Source organism: Sceloporus occidentalis, unplaced genomic scaffold, assembly GCF_023333645.1.
Source record: "Sceloporus occidentalis isolate IW3139 unplaced genomic scaffold, rSceOcc1.0.p SCAF_5, whole genome shotgun sequence".
NCBI lineage: Eukaryota > Metazoa > Chordata > Lepidosauria > Squamata > Phrynosomatidae > Sceloporus > Sceloporus occidentalis.
Genome location: NW_028316985.1, coordinates 56,567,782 through 56,586,981, shown reverse-complemented (window position 1 = coordinate 56,586,981; position 19,200 = coordinate 56,567,782).

Here is a 19,200-nt window from a genome sequence, read left to right as displayed (position 1 = left end):
AATCACCATGGGAGCTTGGCTTGGGGCTGCATCCGCACTGCAGAAAGCTTGAGGGAGCAAGGCAAGGCCGGGAGGAGGAGGAGGAGGAGGAGAGCCATTTTTCTTTTTTAAAAAAACCAATTGAAATAATCGAAAAATCAATATATTGCCAAAGCAGGTAGTTGCCTTAGCAATATATTGATTTTTATATCAATTCTATTATGGAAAAAAATCGATTCTGATCTGGCATGCCCACTTATTGGGCACGCTTCAGAATTGATTTTTCTTAAAAAAAAAACACTTTCAAATTAGTGTCAGGAAACCCTGGGGTTTTTTTGTGTTTGTCCCAGTTCTTTTCTCCTGGAATAGCTGAAATGAGGATCGGAAGTGGTTTTAAATGGGAACGAGGGTTGTTTGCCCTGAATCACACTTCAGAGCAAACTGCAGTGGGAGTGACCCTTCAGAGACAGAAATTTTCCCCTTGGGCCTGTTACAGTTACCCACTTCTGCTTGATGCCCATGATAAATCACTATAAACCTGTCTAGAAATGGCATTCAAGCATCATCCTCAGCACTTTGCGGCTTGAAGTGAACAACAAACAGTGCTCTCCCTAGAAGTCAACTAGCATCAAGCCAGTCAAATTATTTTGTCACTTGACACAAAAAAATTTTCACAAGTGTCTTCCCCCCCCCCCCTTTTTTTCTTTTTCTTTTTTTTTTTCTTTTAACACCCAGATCAGTTGCCAGAAGTGACCACCTCTTGTTCCTTTAGGGCAGGTCTATCTATCTATCTATCTATCTATCTATCTATCTACACACACACACATGAATGTGTGTGTTATTTTGAATTTTTATAGATTTTAGGTCAGAATAGAGCATGCATGAAATACACAAAGCCTGCCACGGACACAAATATACATATTGTTCTTTTTCTGAGAGGATTTTCTCAAGTTTCCTGAATCCAATCCAGACTGAGATGGTTTGTCTCATAATATTTTTAACGGCAAGTTGAGCTATTTCCTCTGGAAGTAGCTCAACTTGCTAAAACGTTGCTATTGTATTCCTCTCATTTGGGTCACCATTTTGAAAAATCTATTATTATGTCAAAAGCTTTTTAAAAAAAAAAGTGGAAAGAATTACCACTTTTCCACACTGGGATTTCTGATTGGCAAGGTTTTTCTTGTAGTTAGTGGGGTTTTCAACCAGTTACTAAATATGTCATTCGCTAGCTTACGGTTTGTTATGAGTATCTTCCATATTACTTGGAAACAGTTGCTTCTCATTCCCTAGAATGTAAAGCACAAGGAGCAATGCTTTCGTGATAGGTTGCGCTTTATTGAGAAAGAGAGATTTGGTTGTGGGCTTACGGTTAAGGACAAAGAGCGGTTATGACACATACAGCTCCCCCACACACACACACACCTTTACTTCAGGGGCAAAATAAATGAGGAAATAACTCATACAATAAGAGGGTTTTTTTAAGTGTTGTAAAATGCCACTTTGGTATTGTTAGTCCGTGTTTACCAAAAACGGAAAGGAGAAAAGAGAAAATTCTGAGTGTTCACTTAGCTGTTCTTCCATACTCAGCAATGGAAACCCCATGTACACACTTCCTCTGTTGTATTGCATTCTGTCTATAGTATGATATCTGAAACATTTAGTCATCACTCAGAAACACAGTTGACATCATTACCGGCTGAGGATACTTTCTATTACCTTCATGGCCACCAGATGGAAAAGTAGCAATTTGTTCTTGTGTGCCTTCAAGTCATTTCTGACTTAGGGTGACTCGAAGGTAACTCTAGCATGGGGTTTTATTGGCAGAATTTGTTTAGAGTGGGTTTGCACTTGTCTTCCTCTGAGGATGAGAAAGTGTGACTTGATTAAGCTCAAACAGGGTTTCCATGGCTGAGCAGAGATTTGAACCTTGGTCTCCACAGTTCTGGTCCAATGGTCAAATGATTACTTCATACTGGCTCTCCAGCAATACTTAAGGTTTGGCAAAAATATAAGAAAAGAATGTGTGAAAAAACACCAACATGGGCCTCATCACATGAAGCCCTATTTAGAACTGATCCATTTAGAAGAGGAAAATGGTTAAAATGTGACAATAACTTGGAAATAAAAATGTTAGAACAACTTAGGGAATAAGGATATGAATGTAGCTGGTTTTTATACCAACAACTGAGAGCCAGATATACTGCAGGAAAAAAACATTAGGAATAACAGACAAAAGATCTGATTTGGAAGTTATATTACTTTCACAAAAACCAGAGCTCCTATCAAGGATATATAAAAAAACTTCTAGAAATTTACATGGAAGAGGACTTAATCAAAGATAATATGATAAAATGGGCACATAACTGTGGTAAAACTTTAGAATTGGCACAATGGGAGAAATATTGGGAAACCAGAATAAAATACTCTGCAAGCCAAGATGTCAGGGAAAACTATTATAAGATCCTTTATAGATGGCATCTATCTCCAGTCAAAATAAGCAGAATATATAAAACAAGGAAAGATCTCTGTTGGAAATGTAAGCAAGAAAAAGGCACTTTTTTCATCTATGGTGGACATATCCAATTGCCAAGAGATTTTGGAAAAAGATATATACAAGTATCAAAAATATTTTGGGAATTAATCTGCAATGTAGACCAGAGATACAATAACTTTGTATGTTAGATGATGTGACTGAGAAAAAATATGGTAGAGTTATCTATTATATGTTGGTAGCGGCTAGATTAATATACGCAAAGTATTGGAAATTAGATAAAGAAATACAAATTGAAGAATGGGAAATTAAACTTCTAGATATGATGGAAATGGATATCTTATCGCAAAAAATTAAAGAGCAAAAAACAGATACTGTAATAGATAACTGGAAAAAGGCATATGAATATATTAATAAAAAATGGGAAAACTCAGTCACATAGAGCTTGATGGTAACATAGAAACGTAAGAAATGTGAAATAAAAGGATAATTACTATGTGTAAAGTGTCAGAACAGATATAGGACTCTCACGTGATTGAAAATAGTTAAGAGCAGGAGATGATTATATACAGTCAACAGACGGGATTAACTTTTGTTTAAAGAAGGAAGGTGTAAGGAAAAGAGCAATGAAATGAACAAGGTATACAAGATAGACAAGACTAAGGAAGAATTGGAGGAAGAAAGGTTTAAGGAAGTAATGAATGTGATTGGGTGGAGAATAGTTTTGTATTATTTGTATTATTTATGTAATGTTATAGATGTTTGTGTATATGTTCGATGTCTACGTTGTAGGTTTTAAGTGATGTAAGGATGAGATTACTGTAATTTGTAATAAAAACAATTAAAAAAAATACTGGCTCTCAATCATGCCACCCCATTCAAAGCTATGAGCAGTCCCCAAAGCTGGCACACTCAAGGCAATGAAGAAGAGTATTTCATTCAGGGAATTAAAGCAAAAACTATACATTTAGCACATTTTTTGCAGCAGTGCTCCCCCAAGTGGTGTAAGATATTGAGCCAAGATGCTACAGTATACATGCATAGTGCAAATCTACTTGCTTATATTTCCAGAATCCCAATGAATCAAGTGGTACATTGAAGGTATGAATATACATACCAGCCAAGAATATACACTCACATATAAAATGATCACACTTGTGGACCTCAATTGCATAACTTTGAACTGAATACAGACATTATGTCATAGCCAAAAAATAACAGTCACATATATGAGAGAACTTATGTGGGCATAAAACAACAACATCTGTTTGTCATAGCATGGTATTTTCCTCACTTAGTAAAGACTCAGTGTGAAGCACTGGTTTCAGCATTGGGCTATGACTCTGAAGAACAGGGTTCAAATCCCCACTCAGCTAGGGATATCCACTGTGTGATCCTAGACAAGTCATACTTTCTCACCCTCGGAGGAAGGCAAAGGCAAACCCTCTCTGAATAAATCATGCCAAGAAAATCCCATGATAGAGGCACTGTAAATCGAAAGCAACTGGGAGGCCCACAGCAACAGCAACAACATATCTTCTGTTTAATGTGTTTTGCTTTGTGATTGATCACTAGAAGATAAACATGGCTTCATTTACATTTGTTAAGACATGCATCTTTCAATATATAATCATTGTCAGGAAGGTTTTTATACGGGGTGTGTGTTGTATTTGTGTTTTTAATTTTCATATGTTTTATATGATTTTATACAGTTTTAGCATGATGATTTTAATTGTTTTTTTTAATTTTTATTATAAAGATTTTAAATCATTTTATCTATGAGCCGCCTTGTGTTCCTTTCTTGAAGAAAGGTGGCATGTAAACTAAATAACTAAATAAATCATCCCTCAAGAAATAAATGTGTTAATCACTTATTGTAGTTGTTATTGTTGTGTGCCTACAAGTCATATTTCACTTACAGCAACCCTAGGTCAAACCTGTCATAGGAGTTTATCACACAAAGGAGATCAGGGGTTTATCCTGTGAATATCCCAGAAAAACCATGTAATTACGCAAAATGATTTTACACAACGTCACACAAAACCCGCCATTAAAGTGGCCACAGAGAAACATTAATGCACATCTTTTTATTTTGGGGATTTCAGTGACAATGCATGCCCAATATCACTTTATTTGCACAATTGGGTGTGATAAAAATTAATGCAATTACTTGCCACTTTTGCTTTATTTGTGGGATGCTTTAAGTGCACTTTAATCTCTCTTTAATGCCGAAATTAGCCCCAGTGTGAAAAACTTCATAGAGTTTTCTTGGCAAGTTTCTTCAGAGGAGGTTTGTCATTGCAATCCTCTGAGGCTGACAGCATGTGACTTGCCCATAGGTTCTTTCTTGTCTACTGGGGCTCTAACAGTTTCCTATGTTTGAATATATATATATATATATATATATATATATATATATATATATATATCTTCCCCACAGTGTTTGCTAAACACAAGAGGCAGAGTTCCCCCTAGAACTGAATGCAATTTGCCTCTTGTTTACTTTCTTCCCACTTAAAGACAAAGAAACGGAGGAAGAATTTCACCAAATTTTGTGAAAAGAAATTCACCAACAGTTTCTTGCAGTAGTGCTAACCATTAGGATTAGCGGTGGCAATACCAGAACTTCATTTTTGCTGTACTGGGGAGTGGATTGGTTTACTACTGCCACTATAAGTAACAACAGCAGCAACAATGCTGGCAGCCTAGGCATCATTATGTATCCTGCACAATGCGCATCATCTAAGATGATTGCAGCTTCAGTGGTGGGTGGAGGGTGTGTATGTATTCTTTCAAGTCACCTGTCAACTTATGGCAACACCATGAATTTATTGGGTTTTCTTAGGCAAGGAATACTCAGAGGTTGTTTTGTCAGTACCTCTCACTGAAATATAGCCTACAGCACCTGGTGTTTGTTGGCAGTCTCCCATCCATGTAGTAGCCAGAGCTGACCCAGCTTCACTTCCAAGATCAGACCAGATCTGGTGTTCTTAGGGTACTTAGGCTGTGATAGTGACCACCCCATTATTAAAAATGTGTAAAATATTCAAATAAATTATGCAAATTTTCTTTTTAGGTTTGAAGGGGACTGAAAAAGAGAAAGAAAAAATTTCCCCGAAAAATATCTTCTGAGAAATGTAGTCTCGCTTCTAGTTTCACCAGGTACTGCTTTTGTGGCATAATTTTGCTGGTAATATAACTTTAAAAATAAGGGTAAAGGTAGTCCCTTGACATGAATGTCTAGTTGTAACCAAATGTAGGGGGTGGTGCTCATCTCCATTACTAAGCCGAAGAACCAGCATTGCCCAAGACAACTCAGGTGGTCATGTGGCGAGCATGACTGCACCGAACACTATTACCTTCCCACCGATGTGGTACCTATTTATCTACTTGCCTTTGCATGCTTTCGAACTGCTAGATTGGCAGAAGCAGGGGCTTAGTAATAGGAGCTCACCCCATCATGCAGCACTTGGGCCTCAAACTGCCAACCTTTTGATTTTACAGTCATCAGAACTGGCATCTTAACCACTAAGCCACTGCATCCTATACCTAATATAACTTTAAGAAAGCAAATTTCCCTGCTTCCTGTGACTTTCAAATCTCTCTGAACATGTTGCTTTCTTTCTTTCTTTGGCTTTCTTTTAGCCCTGCTGAAATAAAACTTCTTCCTGGTACCTCCACCTTATATCAGAATAAACTTTCTAGAGCTGGACAGTAGTATGCCTGTCCCCTGGACCCATATATAAATGCAAATACTATATACAATATCACAGCCTTAGCCTCTTTACTCACAGAGTCATCAGCAGCCAAAAATGAAAGTTTACAACTCTGTTCAGTACAGAAACAAACAGAACAGTTTAAGCCACCAATGGAAACTAACATGCAGAGAAATGTGTGACAATCTACTGCAAGATGAAGCAGAATCTTCATAACTGTGATGTCCACCGTTGCAATAAGGCAAATTCACAAGCTGATAAGACTCCAAGACATCAGAGACAAGATTTTTGACAAAAGTGGGCTGTAGCATTCCACTGAGTCCCTTCAAAATGCTGAAGAAATGGTGTGAGCAGGGCAAGGTTCAATGGGAAGAGAAAGGAGAGGCCCCAAGATTTTTTTTAAAATATTATTTTTTATTTTTAAATTTGTTTTTATTCTTTTAAACATTTCTTTAAAAACATAACATCTTACCAAATTTTCACTTTAACCACATGAAACTATGTACATGTGAATACATTTAGGCTGTGCATATGATATGCTAATTTAAAGGTATAATTTTAATTTTGCTAGTCGTTTATGTCACAACTATTGCCATTCAGCAGGGGTAGGCAACTTTTTTGAGCTGGGGGCCAGGTTGCTGTCCCTCAGACAACGGGGGGGCCGAAGCCAGGGGGAGCTTCCACCCTCTGGGGCAGAGCCACATGCCGGGGGCAGAGTTTCCATCCTCCAGGGAGCGGGGCTTTCTCTGTTCCCTTTCCCGACTTCCAGCTGTCTGAGAGACAGCTAGAAGTGGGGGGGATTGGGAGAGGAGGTGACAGGCGCGCGCCTGCTCCTCCTGATCTTCTTTGGCCCCCAGCTGCCTCTCAGAGACAGCTGGGGACCAGTAAGTGCCCGTGAGGGGCAGGAGCAACAGGCGCACAGCCCCTGCTCCTTTCCTCCGGGCTTTGCCAGCCCTGAGGTGCCCTCCGAAGGACACCTCAGGTCTGCCAAAGCCCCGTGGGGAGGAGGAGGACAAGGCCGGCGGCCTCTGCTCATTTCCTCGGGGCTTCGCCAGGCCTGAGGTGTCCTCCGAAGGACACCTCAGGTCTGCCGAAGCCCCGCAGGGAGGAGGAGGAGCAGGAGGAGGAGGAGGAGGCCGGCGGCCCCTGCTCCTTTCCTTGGGGCTTCGCCAAGCCTGATGTGTCCTCCGAAGGACACCTCAGGGCTGCCGAAGCCCCACAGGGAGGAGGAGGCGTGTGCCTACCCTCTCCTTCTCAGTCCCTTCCTTCGGCCAAACATGCTCCAAGGGGCCCTTTCGGCCAAAGGGGAGGGAGACCGAAGGGAAGAGCTTGGGTACCCGTCCCAGGCCCTTCCCTTCGGCTCTTCCCTTCGGCCGAAAGGGCTCCAAGGGGCCCTTTTGGCCGAAGGGGAGGGAGACCGAAGGAAAGGGCTTGGACATCCATCCCAGGCCCTTCCCTTTGGTTCTTTCCTTCGGCCGAAAGGGCTCCAATTTTCTCTTCCCTCTCCCCCTCACTGCTACCTTTTCCTCTCACGGGTCCTTCTCTCTCTCCTCCCCACTCCTTGTTCTTGATGCTCATTTTCCTCCACCAGACAGCATGACCTTTTTAGTCTCAATGTCTAGGAGGGCTCAGGACTATCCAAAGGGAAGCTTCATGTGGAAAACCCTAATTGTCCTTTGGAAAAATGAATCTCCCATGTCTGTATTAGCTTTTTCATTACTGAGGAGTTTATCACACGGGAGGAATTTCTCTTAATTTTGAATGAAAAGAAAGTGGGACCAGAACTCATTCACGAGAATTCGCTAGTTCAGCGAATTTACATGAATTTGAATTGTGTTCGAACTGACTTCCCATTGCCCAAAAATAGCTTGCCATTGCCTGAAATTGTGTGTGATCACCTCTCATGCAATAACATGAAACCCCATGATTGTGTTCAGACTGACTTTCCATTGCCCGAAATTGTGTGTGGTAGTCTATCACGCAATAACCTGAAACCCAAAGATTGCGTTTGGACTGACTTCCCATTGCCCGAAATTGCATGTGGTAGTCTATCACGCAATAACGTTAAACTCCTAATTGCGTTCGAAATGCCATTGGATTATACTTCCAATTTCCCTTGTCTGATAAACTCCTGGGTGTGACAAAAAGGGCAGTTTTAATTGTATTTTCACCGCCAGAGATGGAGAATAGTGCTCATGGCCTTTTCTATGTCAAAATAACTTGGCTGGCTTTGGAGAATGAGATGCACCTGGACTTAGGCAAAGGGTGCTATTATTTGCTATCCTGCTTCAGGCAGCAAAAGGTATTGGGTCTACCTTGCAGCAAAAGGTATTGGGTCTACCTTGCAACAGGCACAGTGAGGATGTTTGTGTTTAGGGAAGCAAGAAGGGTAATTTCATGGCCTATCCCTTCTGTGGTTTCTGGAATCATGAAAATCATGATTCAGGAAAATTATTTTCCATACACACACAACCTGAGGATTCGGGGCTAACCAGCATCTGCCACTGTCTTATTCTGGTTTAGTGGAGATCATAATCTTGTAAAGAGAGCCAGCATGGCATAGTGGTTTGAGTGTTGGACTGTAGCCATGTTCTAGAAGAGTTTTTTTCCTGTCGTTTTGCCAGCATCTGTGCCTGGCATCTTCAGAGAACAAATAATTGTGTTCATCATTTGGAAAGGTTTTGTTCTGAAATATAAGTAGGCCAAGTACTGGAAAGTTCTAGCACTCTGGATGGCTAACTGGAATGAAATTGTTTGCTATGGGTTATAGGTATAACAGTACCTTTTGCTCCTGGCCTACTCACATCACATCTAATATCTTTGCTTGTTTGTGTTTTAAGGCTGTCAGAATGAAAATTGGAGAAGGCGCCTGTACCTTCAATGGTTGTGTAGAAAAGGGAATTTCAGCCACTGTTGTTTGTCATGCAACCAGGTAACAAGCAATGCCTACAAACAAGCCAAGTTTGGTGTATATATTCCGTTTATTATTTATTCCCCACTTGTTGTTGATATTGTTATTGTTCATGTTGTCAACCATGTATCTATCATGTTTTAACCTTGTATCTTCTGGCTAAAGCTATTGCAGCAGCACAGAACGGTTCAGCTGAGCATTTTCGAGTGGTCAGGCATCTTTTGGGATCTGGTCCAGAGGAGAAGGTAAGCCACTCAACATCTCACTGCAAAGAATTTGTCCACCATTTTGAAGAAAAAAATCACTCAGGTTTGCTCTGACATAGGAGTTTATCACATGGGAGGCTAAGTGCCCAAATCCTGTGCAGAAACTAGATCTAAATTCTGGGAATATCCTGCAAATGCGAGGTCATTTTCAGACATATCAGGGGCATTGAGCATTAATCCAACATCAATCTGCACTGAAAATGGACAAAATCAGCCACTTTTTACTTTTGAGATTTTCCTGTGTTGTTCCCAGCCTGCCTGCACTCTTTCCAGCCTGTCTTCTCCATTCCCGGCTTGCCTCCTCTGTCCCTGGCAGTATCTGTCCCCATCATCCTCCATTCTTGGCTTGCCTCCTCCATCTCCGGCGTCCTCTGTCCCCAGGCTGCCTGCGCCATCCCCAGCGTCCTCCCCATTTGCAAGCCTACATTCTCCTACCTCGTACCCCACAGAGTGAACTTGGGTGGGTCACACTCTCTCAGCCTCCGGGGAAGAGAAGGGCAAACCTCCTCTGAAGAAATCTTGCCTCCCCCCTCCCCCCCCAAATTCCCATGCCGGGCTGCCCAGGCTGTTGTTTAGGTCACAGATGATTGACGGGGGATTTTGAAGCGGCGCTACTAGTGGGGATGACAACTGTGCCAAAAAAAAGCATGATTACATTGGGGTAAGGAAAAGATCTGGTGTCATAGTGGTAGCAAGGGACCTTTTGGAATCGATTTCTAACACGGAGCAAAGCCGAATCGGAAATTGCTTTAAAGTGCAAGTGGGAATGGGCTCCTAGATAATTAAACAGACAGAGTAGTATTGGCTGAGTGGGAAAGGGATGTGATTAATGCCTCTTAGTGTAGCGGTTTGAGTGTTGGACTACAACTCTGGAGACCAGGGTTCGAATGCCGGCTTGGCCATGTAAACCCACTGGGTGACCCTGGGCAAGTCACAGTCTCTCAGCCTCAGAGGATGGTGTTTCTATTTAGTCCACATCTAATCAGTTTGCTAATCAAAATATCATGGGGGACTTTATCAAATACTTTTCTGAGCTTCAGTGACATGTCTGAGCCTGAAATGGGAAGACAACATTTCTAGTTACAATTTAGAGCCTCAGTACAAATCACAGGGCAGACTTTCTCAACCTGGGCACCTTCAGGTATCTTGGACTACAACTCCCATCACTCCAGGTAGTGGTCATATTGAATGATCATCCACCGCTTCTGGTGTAATCCAGGTTGGAAAAGGGTAGTTTGGATTAATGGGGGCAAAATGGCAGCTCTCTAGAATGGGAATAAGGAGGCAAAGAACTGCAAGGGAAAATCCATTTAGTAGAGGGATGCCAAGAGTATGCTTTAACTTTTGCAAATTCATGAATAAAACCTAGGAAATGAGACCATGACTAAGAAAATGCTTGTTAAAATTATTCATTTATTCTTTAAAGAATAAACGCAATGGCCCTAAATCTGTGACTCCTGCTGGATGCCCAGAGGAAGGCAAAAAACCTCCAGGATCTCTGGCCAATTTGTCCTGGAGGAAAATTCCTTCCCGACCCCAAAAGTGGCGGTCAGTGCAACCCTGGGCATGTCAGAAAGAGCCATAAACAAGTAGTTCACTAGCTACTGTTGCTCTTGCCTTCTCCTTCAAAGGTTTTGGGAATGTTTTCTTGCAGGCGACAGCAGTCTGGCCTAGAAAAGTAACTGCAAAAGAATTTAGTTACTGAAATGCTTAATCTTGTACATCTGCAAGTGTTGGGAGGTTTCAAGACAATTAGCAGTAAGTGGGCCTTATCACACAAGCAAAATCTTGTTCAGAAATGGAATTTAAATCAAATTTAATAAAAAAATTAAAAAGCACCAACAAATGCATGAAGTCTATCACACGACATTCCTGCAAACGTGAAATAACGCAAAAATAAACTGAAGGTAAAACCGAGAAAAATGGCAGCTTTTTTCTTGCGGGAAGAAATTGAATGAATGACCTGGCTACAGTTTCAGCTAAAAATGGCACAGTACTTTTAAACATTTCCTAGTAAGGCATTTTAATTCGTAGTCCATTTTCTTTCAAAATTGTTCACCTAACAAATTCACAGATCGTTTTTTACAAAAATAATAATAATAATAATTCCAAACTTTTCCAGTCACTTGGCTTTGGTTTCTTACCTGTGATTTCCAGGTGCATTTGGTCAAGGCTGCAAAGAAAGCAATGTCAAAATAAAGTAAAATAAAACTACTTACCACTCTTTCTTAAAAACCAGAGTCAATGAAGTCCTGCATAGAAAAATTCATTGCCTTCTTAATTCCAAACTTTTCCAGTCACTTGGCTTTGATTTCTTACCTGAGATTTCCAGGTGCATTTGGTCAAGGCTGCAAAGAAATCAATGTCAAAATAAAACAAAATAAAACTACTTACCACTGTTTCTTAAAAATCAGAGTCAATGAAGTCCTGCATAGAAAAATTCATTGCCTTCTTAATTCCAAACTTTTCAAGTCACTTGGCTTTGGTTGCTTACCTGTGATTTCCAGGTGCATTTTGTCATGGCTGCAAAAAAATCAATGTCAAAATAAAGCTCCTTACCGCTCTTTCTTAAAAACCAGAGTCAATGAAGTCCTGCCGAGAAAAATTCATTGCCTTCTTAATTCCAAACTTTTCCAGTCACTTGGCTTTGGTTTCTTACCTGTGATTTCCAGGTGCATTTGGTCAAGGCTGCAAAGAAAGGAATGTCAAAATAAAGTAAAATAAAACTACTTACCGCTCTTTCTTAAAAACCAGAGTCAATGAAGTCCTGCCGAGAAAAATTAATTGCCTTCTTAATTCCAAACTTTTCCAGTCACTTGGCTTTGGTTTCTTACCTGTGATTTCCAGGTGCATTTGGTCAAGGCTGCAAAGAAAGCAATGTCAAAATAAAGTGAAATAAAACTACTTACCGCTCTTTCTTAAAAACCAGAGTCAATGAAGTCCTGCATAGAAAAAATTCATTGCCTTCTTAATTCCAAACTTTTCCAGTCACTTGGCTTTGGTTTCTTACCTGTGATTTCCAGATGCATTTGGCAAATGCTGCAAAGAAACCAATGTCAAAATAAAATAAAATAAAACTACTTACCGCTCTTTCTTAAAAATCAGAGTCAATGAAGTCCTGCATAGAAAAATTCATTGCCTTCTTAATTGCAAAATTCTCAAGTCACTTGGCTTTGATTTCTTACCTATGATTTCCAGGTGCATTTGGTCAAGGCTGCAAAGAAAGCAATGTCAAAATAAAATAAAATAAAACTACTTACCGCTCTTTCTTAAAAATCAGAGTCAATGAAGTCCTGCATAGAAAAATTCATTGTCTTCTTAATTCCAAACGTATCAAGTCACTTGGCTTTGGTTTCTTACCTGTGATTTCCAGGTGCATTTTGTCATGGCTGCAAAAAAATCAATGTCAAAAGAAAGCTCCTTACCGCTCTTTCTTAAAAACCAGAGTCAATGAAGTCCTGCCGAGAAAAATTCATTGCCTTCTTAATTCCATACTTTTCCAGTCACTTGGCTTTGGTTTTTTACCTGAGATTTCCAGGTGCATTTGGTCAAGGCTGCAAAGAAAGCAATGTCAAAATAAAGTAAAATAGAACTACTTACCGCTCTTTCTTAAAAACCAGAGTCAATGAAGTCCTGCATAGAAAAAATTCATTGCCTTCTTAATTCCAAACTTTACAAGTCACTTGGCTTTGGTTTCTTACCTGTGATTTCCAGGTGCATTTTGTCATGGCTGCAAAAAAATCAATGTCAAAATAAAGCTCCTTACCGCTCTTTCTTAAAAACCAGAGTCAATGAAGTCCTGCCGAGAAAAATTCATTGCCTTCTTAATTCCAAACTTTTCCAGTCACTTGGCTTTGGTTTCTTACCTGTGATTTCCAGGTGCATTTGGTCAAGGCTGCAAAGAAAGCAATGTCAAAATAAAGTAAAATAGAACTACTTACCGCTCTTTCTTAAAAATCAGAGTCAATGAAGTCCTGCATAGAAAAAATTCATTGCCTTCTTAATTGCAAAATTTTCAAGTCACTTGGCTTTGGTTTCTTACCTGAGATTTCTAGGTGCATTTGGCAAATGCTGTAAAGAAATCAATGTCAAAATAAAATAAAATAAAACTACTTACCGCTCTTTCTTAAAAATCAAAGTCAATGAAGTCCTGCATAGAAAAAATTCATTGCCTTAAAATAAATACCCCAGGTGTTTTCTCCAAACACACGAGGAATAAAATTAAGTCCTTTGCCTTACTTTGAGTTTTGGGACCTCCTCATGATCCCTCCTTTGAACTCCATAGCCAAGAAGGGCTTTGAATCCTGGTCTCCAGAGTTGTAGTGCGATGTTCTAACCATTACACCATGCTGTCTCTAAACCCTATCCTTTATTCTTCCCTTTCCCATCTTAAACTCATTGGGGAACCAGGCTCTGCTTTCCCTACTCTTCTCATAGCAAGAGCTTAACGGATGAAATGCAACTGTAGCCAGAACTATAAGCGCATCACAATACAGTGTCACAGCAAGCATCACAATCACCATGCTATGACAATGGAAAGCAAGGGAGGGGGATTTCTAAGTGCATATAATAAATGGAGACACGATGGTGGTTGCCAGCCTGGATAGATTTAATAGGGGATGGACAAATTCATGTAAAATGTAACTGTCGATGGCTAGTAGTCATGTTGGCTATGGTCTACAGACATATCTCAATTAAGAAAGCCTCTGACAGTGAAGTGTTTTTTCACTTGCCCAGTACATGAGCCCAGTATAACAGTACATACAAAAAGGATCTAGGAGTCTTAGTAGACCACAGGCTAAAGATGAGCCAACAGTGTGATGCAGCAGCTAAAAAAAGCCAATGCAGTTATAGGCTGCATCAATAGGAGTTTAGTGTTTAGATCAAGGCAAGTAATAGTGCCACTCTATTCTGCTTTGGTCAGACCTCACCTGGAATACTGTGTCCAGTTTTGGGCAAAACAATTCAAAAAGGAACTTGATAAGCTAGAGTGGGCGGCCAAAATGGTGCAAGGTCTGGAAACCATGTCCTTTATGGAGTGACTTAGGGATCTGGCTATGTTTCGCCTGGAAAAGAGAAAGCTAAGAGGTGACACGATAGTCATGTTTAATTATCTGAAAGGATGACATATTGAGGATGAAACAAGTTTGTTTTCCACTGCTCCAGAAACTAGGGACATAGTGCAATGAATTAAAACTACAGGAAAAAAGATTCCACTTAAATATTAAGGAGACCTTCCTGACAGTAAGAGCTATTATTCTAATTAAGGGGATATTACAAAGACAAAGCATCTGTTCTGGAACCCAGAATGAGTGTTTCCCTCACAACATTTTGATGCGGATGTCAGTTGTTTATTTCAACTCCAAATATAATAAACTGCAAGACTGCAACTGCCCAATTACCTTTGAACCTATTGTGTCTTTTTCTGCGTGAAGAACACTTATCAAAATTTCACAATCGCTCGGTGGTAAAAACAGGGCCTGTAAATGGTAGCGTTAACAACCTGGGACAGAAATTACTTTGCCCATGCTGTATCTTAGACGCCATATAACTGCAAACAGATCAGTTTGGAGCAGAGAACATCTTGCACTAAAATTATATAGATTGATGGCTATAGTGTTGTGCCAAGAGATGCATGATCTAATCATCATCTTTCTAGATATTGCCTTGGGGAACATGATCTCTCGTTGCAATAAAAGTGTTTTTCATAGCTCAGCATGAATCTGGAGCTTGTTCAGTGAGGTTCCTTGTTTTGTAGAGAGGGCTCATCCCAATCTGTGCACAATGCTCCATATATAGGTTTTCTTTAGAATTTCAAACAAGTGCATGTCAGTCATTCAACAATTAATCTTTATTGTAAATAGCCAAAGGCAATTACAGTTTAGGGCCAATACAGACCGGCACTTTATGCCGGCCTGGGTCCGAATTAGGGTTTAAATAGGGCTGAACGTGCACACACTCAAAGCCCATCTGCCGGCGTCCGAGCGCCATCAGATGTAGGGTATACAATTCGAAAACCTGGTCTCATACAATTGTAGCATCCATATTCTGGGGGGATCGTGTGCACCTGTCCTTTCCCACAGAAGAGACAAAGCATTTGTTGTCCTAAAACCACCTTGCAATGAGCTTCAGACCCATGAACTTTGGCTTGCTCCGAGTGTGAAAACTTGAAGCCCAGGTTGATTTTTGTACCCAGTCAAGATAGCTTATCAGTGGAGGGATTAATATCAGTCATTGCCAATTAAGATAAATTGGTCACACAAGACCTCTATAGCCTTGTGACGGGACTAGGCCAAACAGCTCACTAAGCTTATACAATGTGGAGCAATGTATATTGGGAAAGAGGCTCAAAGGAATCAAGCAAATCTCTTTGCTAGAGAAAAATGCAATTTTGCACCAATATCTGAAGATCAAGAGCATAGAGAACATTTGGGTGGACATAGGTTTGCAAAGGACAGTTGTTGCTTTGTTGTTATTCTTAGTACCCTCAAATCGACCCCAACTCACAGTCACCCTGTGTGTGAGACATCTCCAAAAACTCCTTGTCTTCCACTACTCCATTCAGGTCTTGTAGAATCAGGCTCTTAACTTAATCGAATCTAGCTATCTGGCATGTGGTCTTCCTCTCTTTCCATTGCCTTCTATCTTTCTTAGCATTATTGTCTTTTCTAGTGAGTCTTTTCATGATGTGGCTAAAGTACGACAGCCTCAGTTCAATCTTGGCGGCATCCAGGAGATTTCAGGCTTGAAATATAATACATAGTTCAGTATCAAACAGTACAATATTGTTTTCCTTGACTGGCAGCAGCTTGCCAAAGTCTCTGGTAGGGAGACTATTTTTGTTACGTGCAACAGTGGTAATTACCAGTGTAATTTATGCATGCAAAGTGTGCATTCTACCACACTTTGGGATAAAGCAGTGTAATAAGAGAAAGAAAGAAAAGCCACACACATCCTACCCAGAGTTCACAATGTAAACAAAGCCTGTCTGTGTACTGAGATGTGACTTATAATATAACGCTTTACCTTAAAGTGTCTTCATCCTCTAATGCCCTCTTGAGCTGGCTTGATGGAAGGGGAAGGCATGAGACAGTCCTTTCACTGAAGTCTGCATACCCTGAGCCAAGGGGCAACAAAGATTTTTGTGTTGCTGTGAGAAATTTGGGTTGTCTGAATAACCTTTCAGGGTTATTTATTACTAGGGGAACCACACACTTATCACCCTAAAAGAAGACAAAGGGGGATCTTGCTGTGCATAAAATTGCATATGTGAATTTATATGTACAGATGCAAAGTAAGGAATTACTAAAGTACGCAGGACGTCTCAACTTAGTGGGGAAAATTGTAATCACATAATGTCTGCATCTGCTGAGTCTGTGGCTAGAAGCTAACGGTTGATGCACAACTTCAAGATTTCCATTCTCAGTCTTAGTTGCTGGCTGGTGTTGGAGGAGAGATAAGTGTGCTAAGTTAACGCACTGCCTTCTGGTGTGTTGAAGGATGCTATCCTACCCACCAATGTAGCATCCTATTGCTTCACTGTGGATGATGATGTTCTGGGTTATTGTTATGGTGACCCAGCAATCTTGAGTTTCTCAATGCTTATTTTGCAGCTGAATGCCTGGCCACAACATTTACAATGGCTTCTTTCACGGGGTCTTTTATCTCCGGCTGCCACATGTAGATATCAAAAGAACCTTCTCAGTTCACATGAAAGGCTACATTTTACATCCCACTGTGGACATCATCTTGATTTGTTGCTGGACAGGTGCACAATGGGCTTTCTCATATCCGCTGATGCATCTTTAGCTTCATGACATTTTCCTGCACATGCACAGATGCAATAACCATTGTTTATCATAAATAATATGTTTGCAGGCTATCGCTGGCTTTAGGTGGAAGTGGTAACAAGACAGCTCTCATATCACTGCAAAAAGGGCTCAGAAAGAGTCCCGATTTGGTGATGGCCTGCATCAGGCTCTCTGCAAGTCTCTGTGGCCTGTTACAGACTTCCAAAATAAAGCTGCTTCGGGTCTCTTTGGAGGTATGCTATTTAAATGATGCATGCATCCCAATAATCCAGAAGCTGCACCAAAGCTGCACTCCAGTGCTTAGGAATGGAGTGTGGCTTTGGCGCAACCTCTGGACTCTTAGGACTCATGCATCATTTAAATAGCATACCTCCAAAGAGACCCGAAGCAGCTTTATTTTGGCAGTCTGTAACAGGCCAGTGATCCGTCAAAATGAGCATGCAGTGTCTCATCACCATTCTTGCATTTCTTGTCCGCGGTTTGGTTACCAAGGATATATCCTTTGTGGAAGGGATACCTTGTTCCAAGTATCAAGTAGCTTTCAATTGGTCCTGCTATGAGTTTGTCAGGCTCCAGCACACTTTCCCAAGTGCTCAGAGCTGGTGTGAGAGAGGAGGGAGACACCTGGTCTTTATTGAGAATGAGGAAACCCAGATGTTCTTACAGAAGCACCTCTCCGAGGACAAAGAATGGTGGATTAGAATAACGTACAACTCTTCTGCAAATGAAACTACCAAAGGTAAGAAAAATAATGGTTGTTTAAATTTCAAGTCACAAGTTGAATCAAGTCTGTGCATCATTTATTGCTGGGTCAAGTCCAAGTTGACTGTAATGACCTGAGTCTGAGTCAATTGATTCAAGTCTACATCACTGGAAAGGTCCATTTTCTAACACTGCAGGAAAATGTAGGAGATGGACAGAATGAGGTGCATAGACATCAGGGTTGAATGCATGAAAGAGTCATGGTGTTCATTAGTCACCTTCACCAAAGTACACTACAATATGCATCAACGATCTTACTTTGGAGCAGTTCCATAGCATGTAGGAAAGGTGAAAGGGTTGGTCAATGCTGAATCTACACCAGGGATGGGGTGGCATCTTCCACCACATCTAGAAAGTAACAAACTAGCTGGAGGCACAAGGCTAGCTGTTTGGCACACAGTCCTCTTCTCCAGCATCTTGCTATCATCTCCCAGCATTCACTTCCTGAAGCAACTGCTTCAGTCTTCCAAATGGTAGAGCTACCCTTCCTAAGGAGATCTTAGTGGGATACTAGAATGAGCATTTGCTGGCATGTATGTGCTCACAGTGCACATTTCTTTCAGGGTCCATGGTTGGATACCTCAAATATCACTTACAGCAACTGGCACCAAGACCCACCTCAGTCCTCACATCTTCTTGTGGCTATATCCTGAAGAACTCTGGCTATGAATGGGGCATAACAGAGAACTGCAGCCAGAAGTTTGACTTCATTTGTGAGTTTGGTGAGAGACCCTGAGCCCATGTCCATCTATCTGCATCTATATATCCTCCTAGTTTTATTAGATATAATTTTAATAATAACAACAACAACAACAACAACAACAACCACTGATACAACGGAAGATAGTCATGATTTCCTACCATCCTGTGCAGATGCAACACAGTGAATTTGGCCTGAATCTGACTGTGATGTCTTTCAGATGGTTGATTTAAAGTATTATCATTACTATCAGCCCTGAGAACCTTTCAGGCTGGAAAAGCAAGATATAAAGAGGTGGTATAAATAAATATAAAGAGACAGTGTGATATCATGATTAGAGCAAGTACAGAGGGAATCAAATTCCTACTCAGCTATGAAGTTTAATGGCAAGACCTTAGGTCAGTCAGTCACTCTTGGTCTGACCTACCATGCAGGGTTGTTAGGATGCCAAAAATGAGGAGGGAGAATTAAATATGATACTCTTGAGATCCTAGGAGAAAAGGAAGAATATGTATGTATGTATGGAAATGTTTTCTTATCTTTTCATGTAGGATTATTTAGATA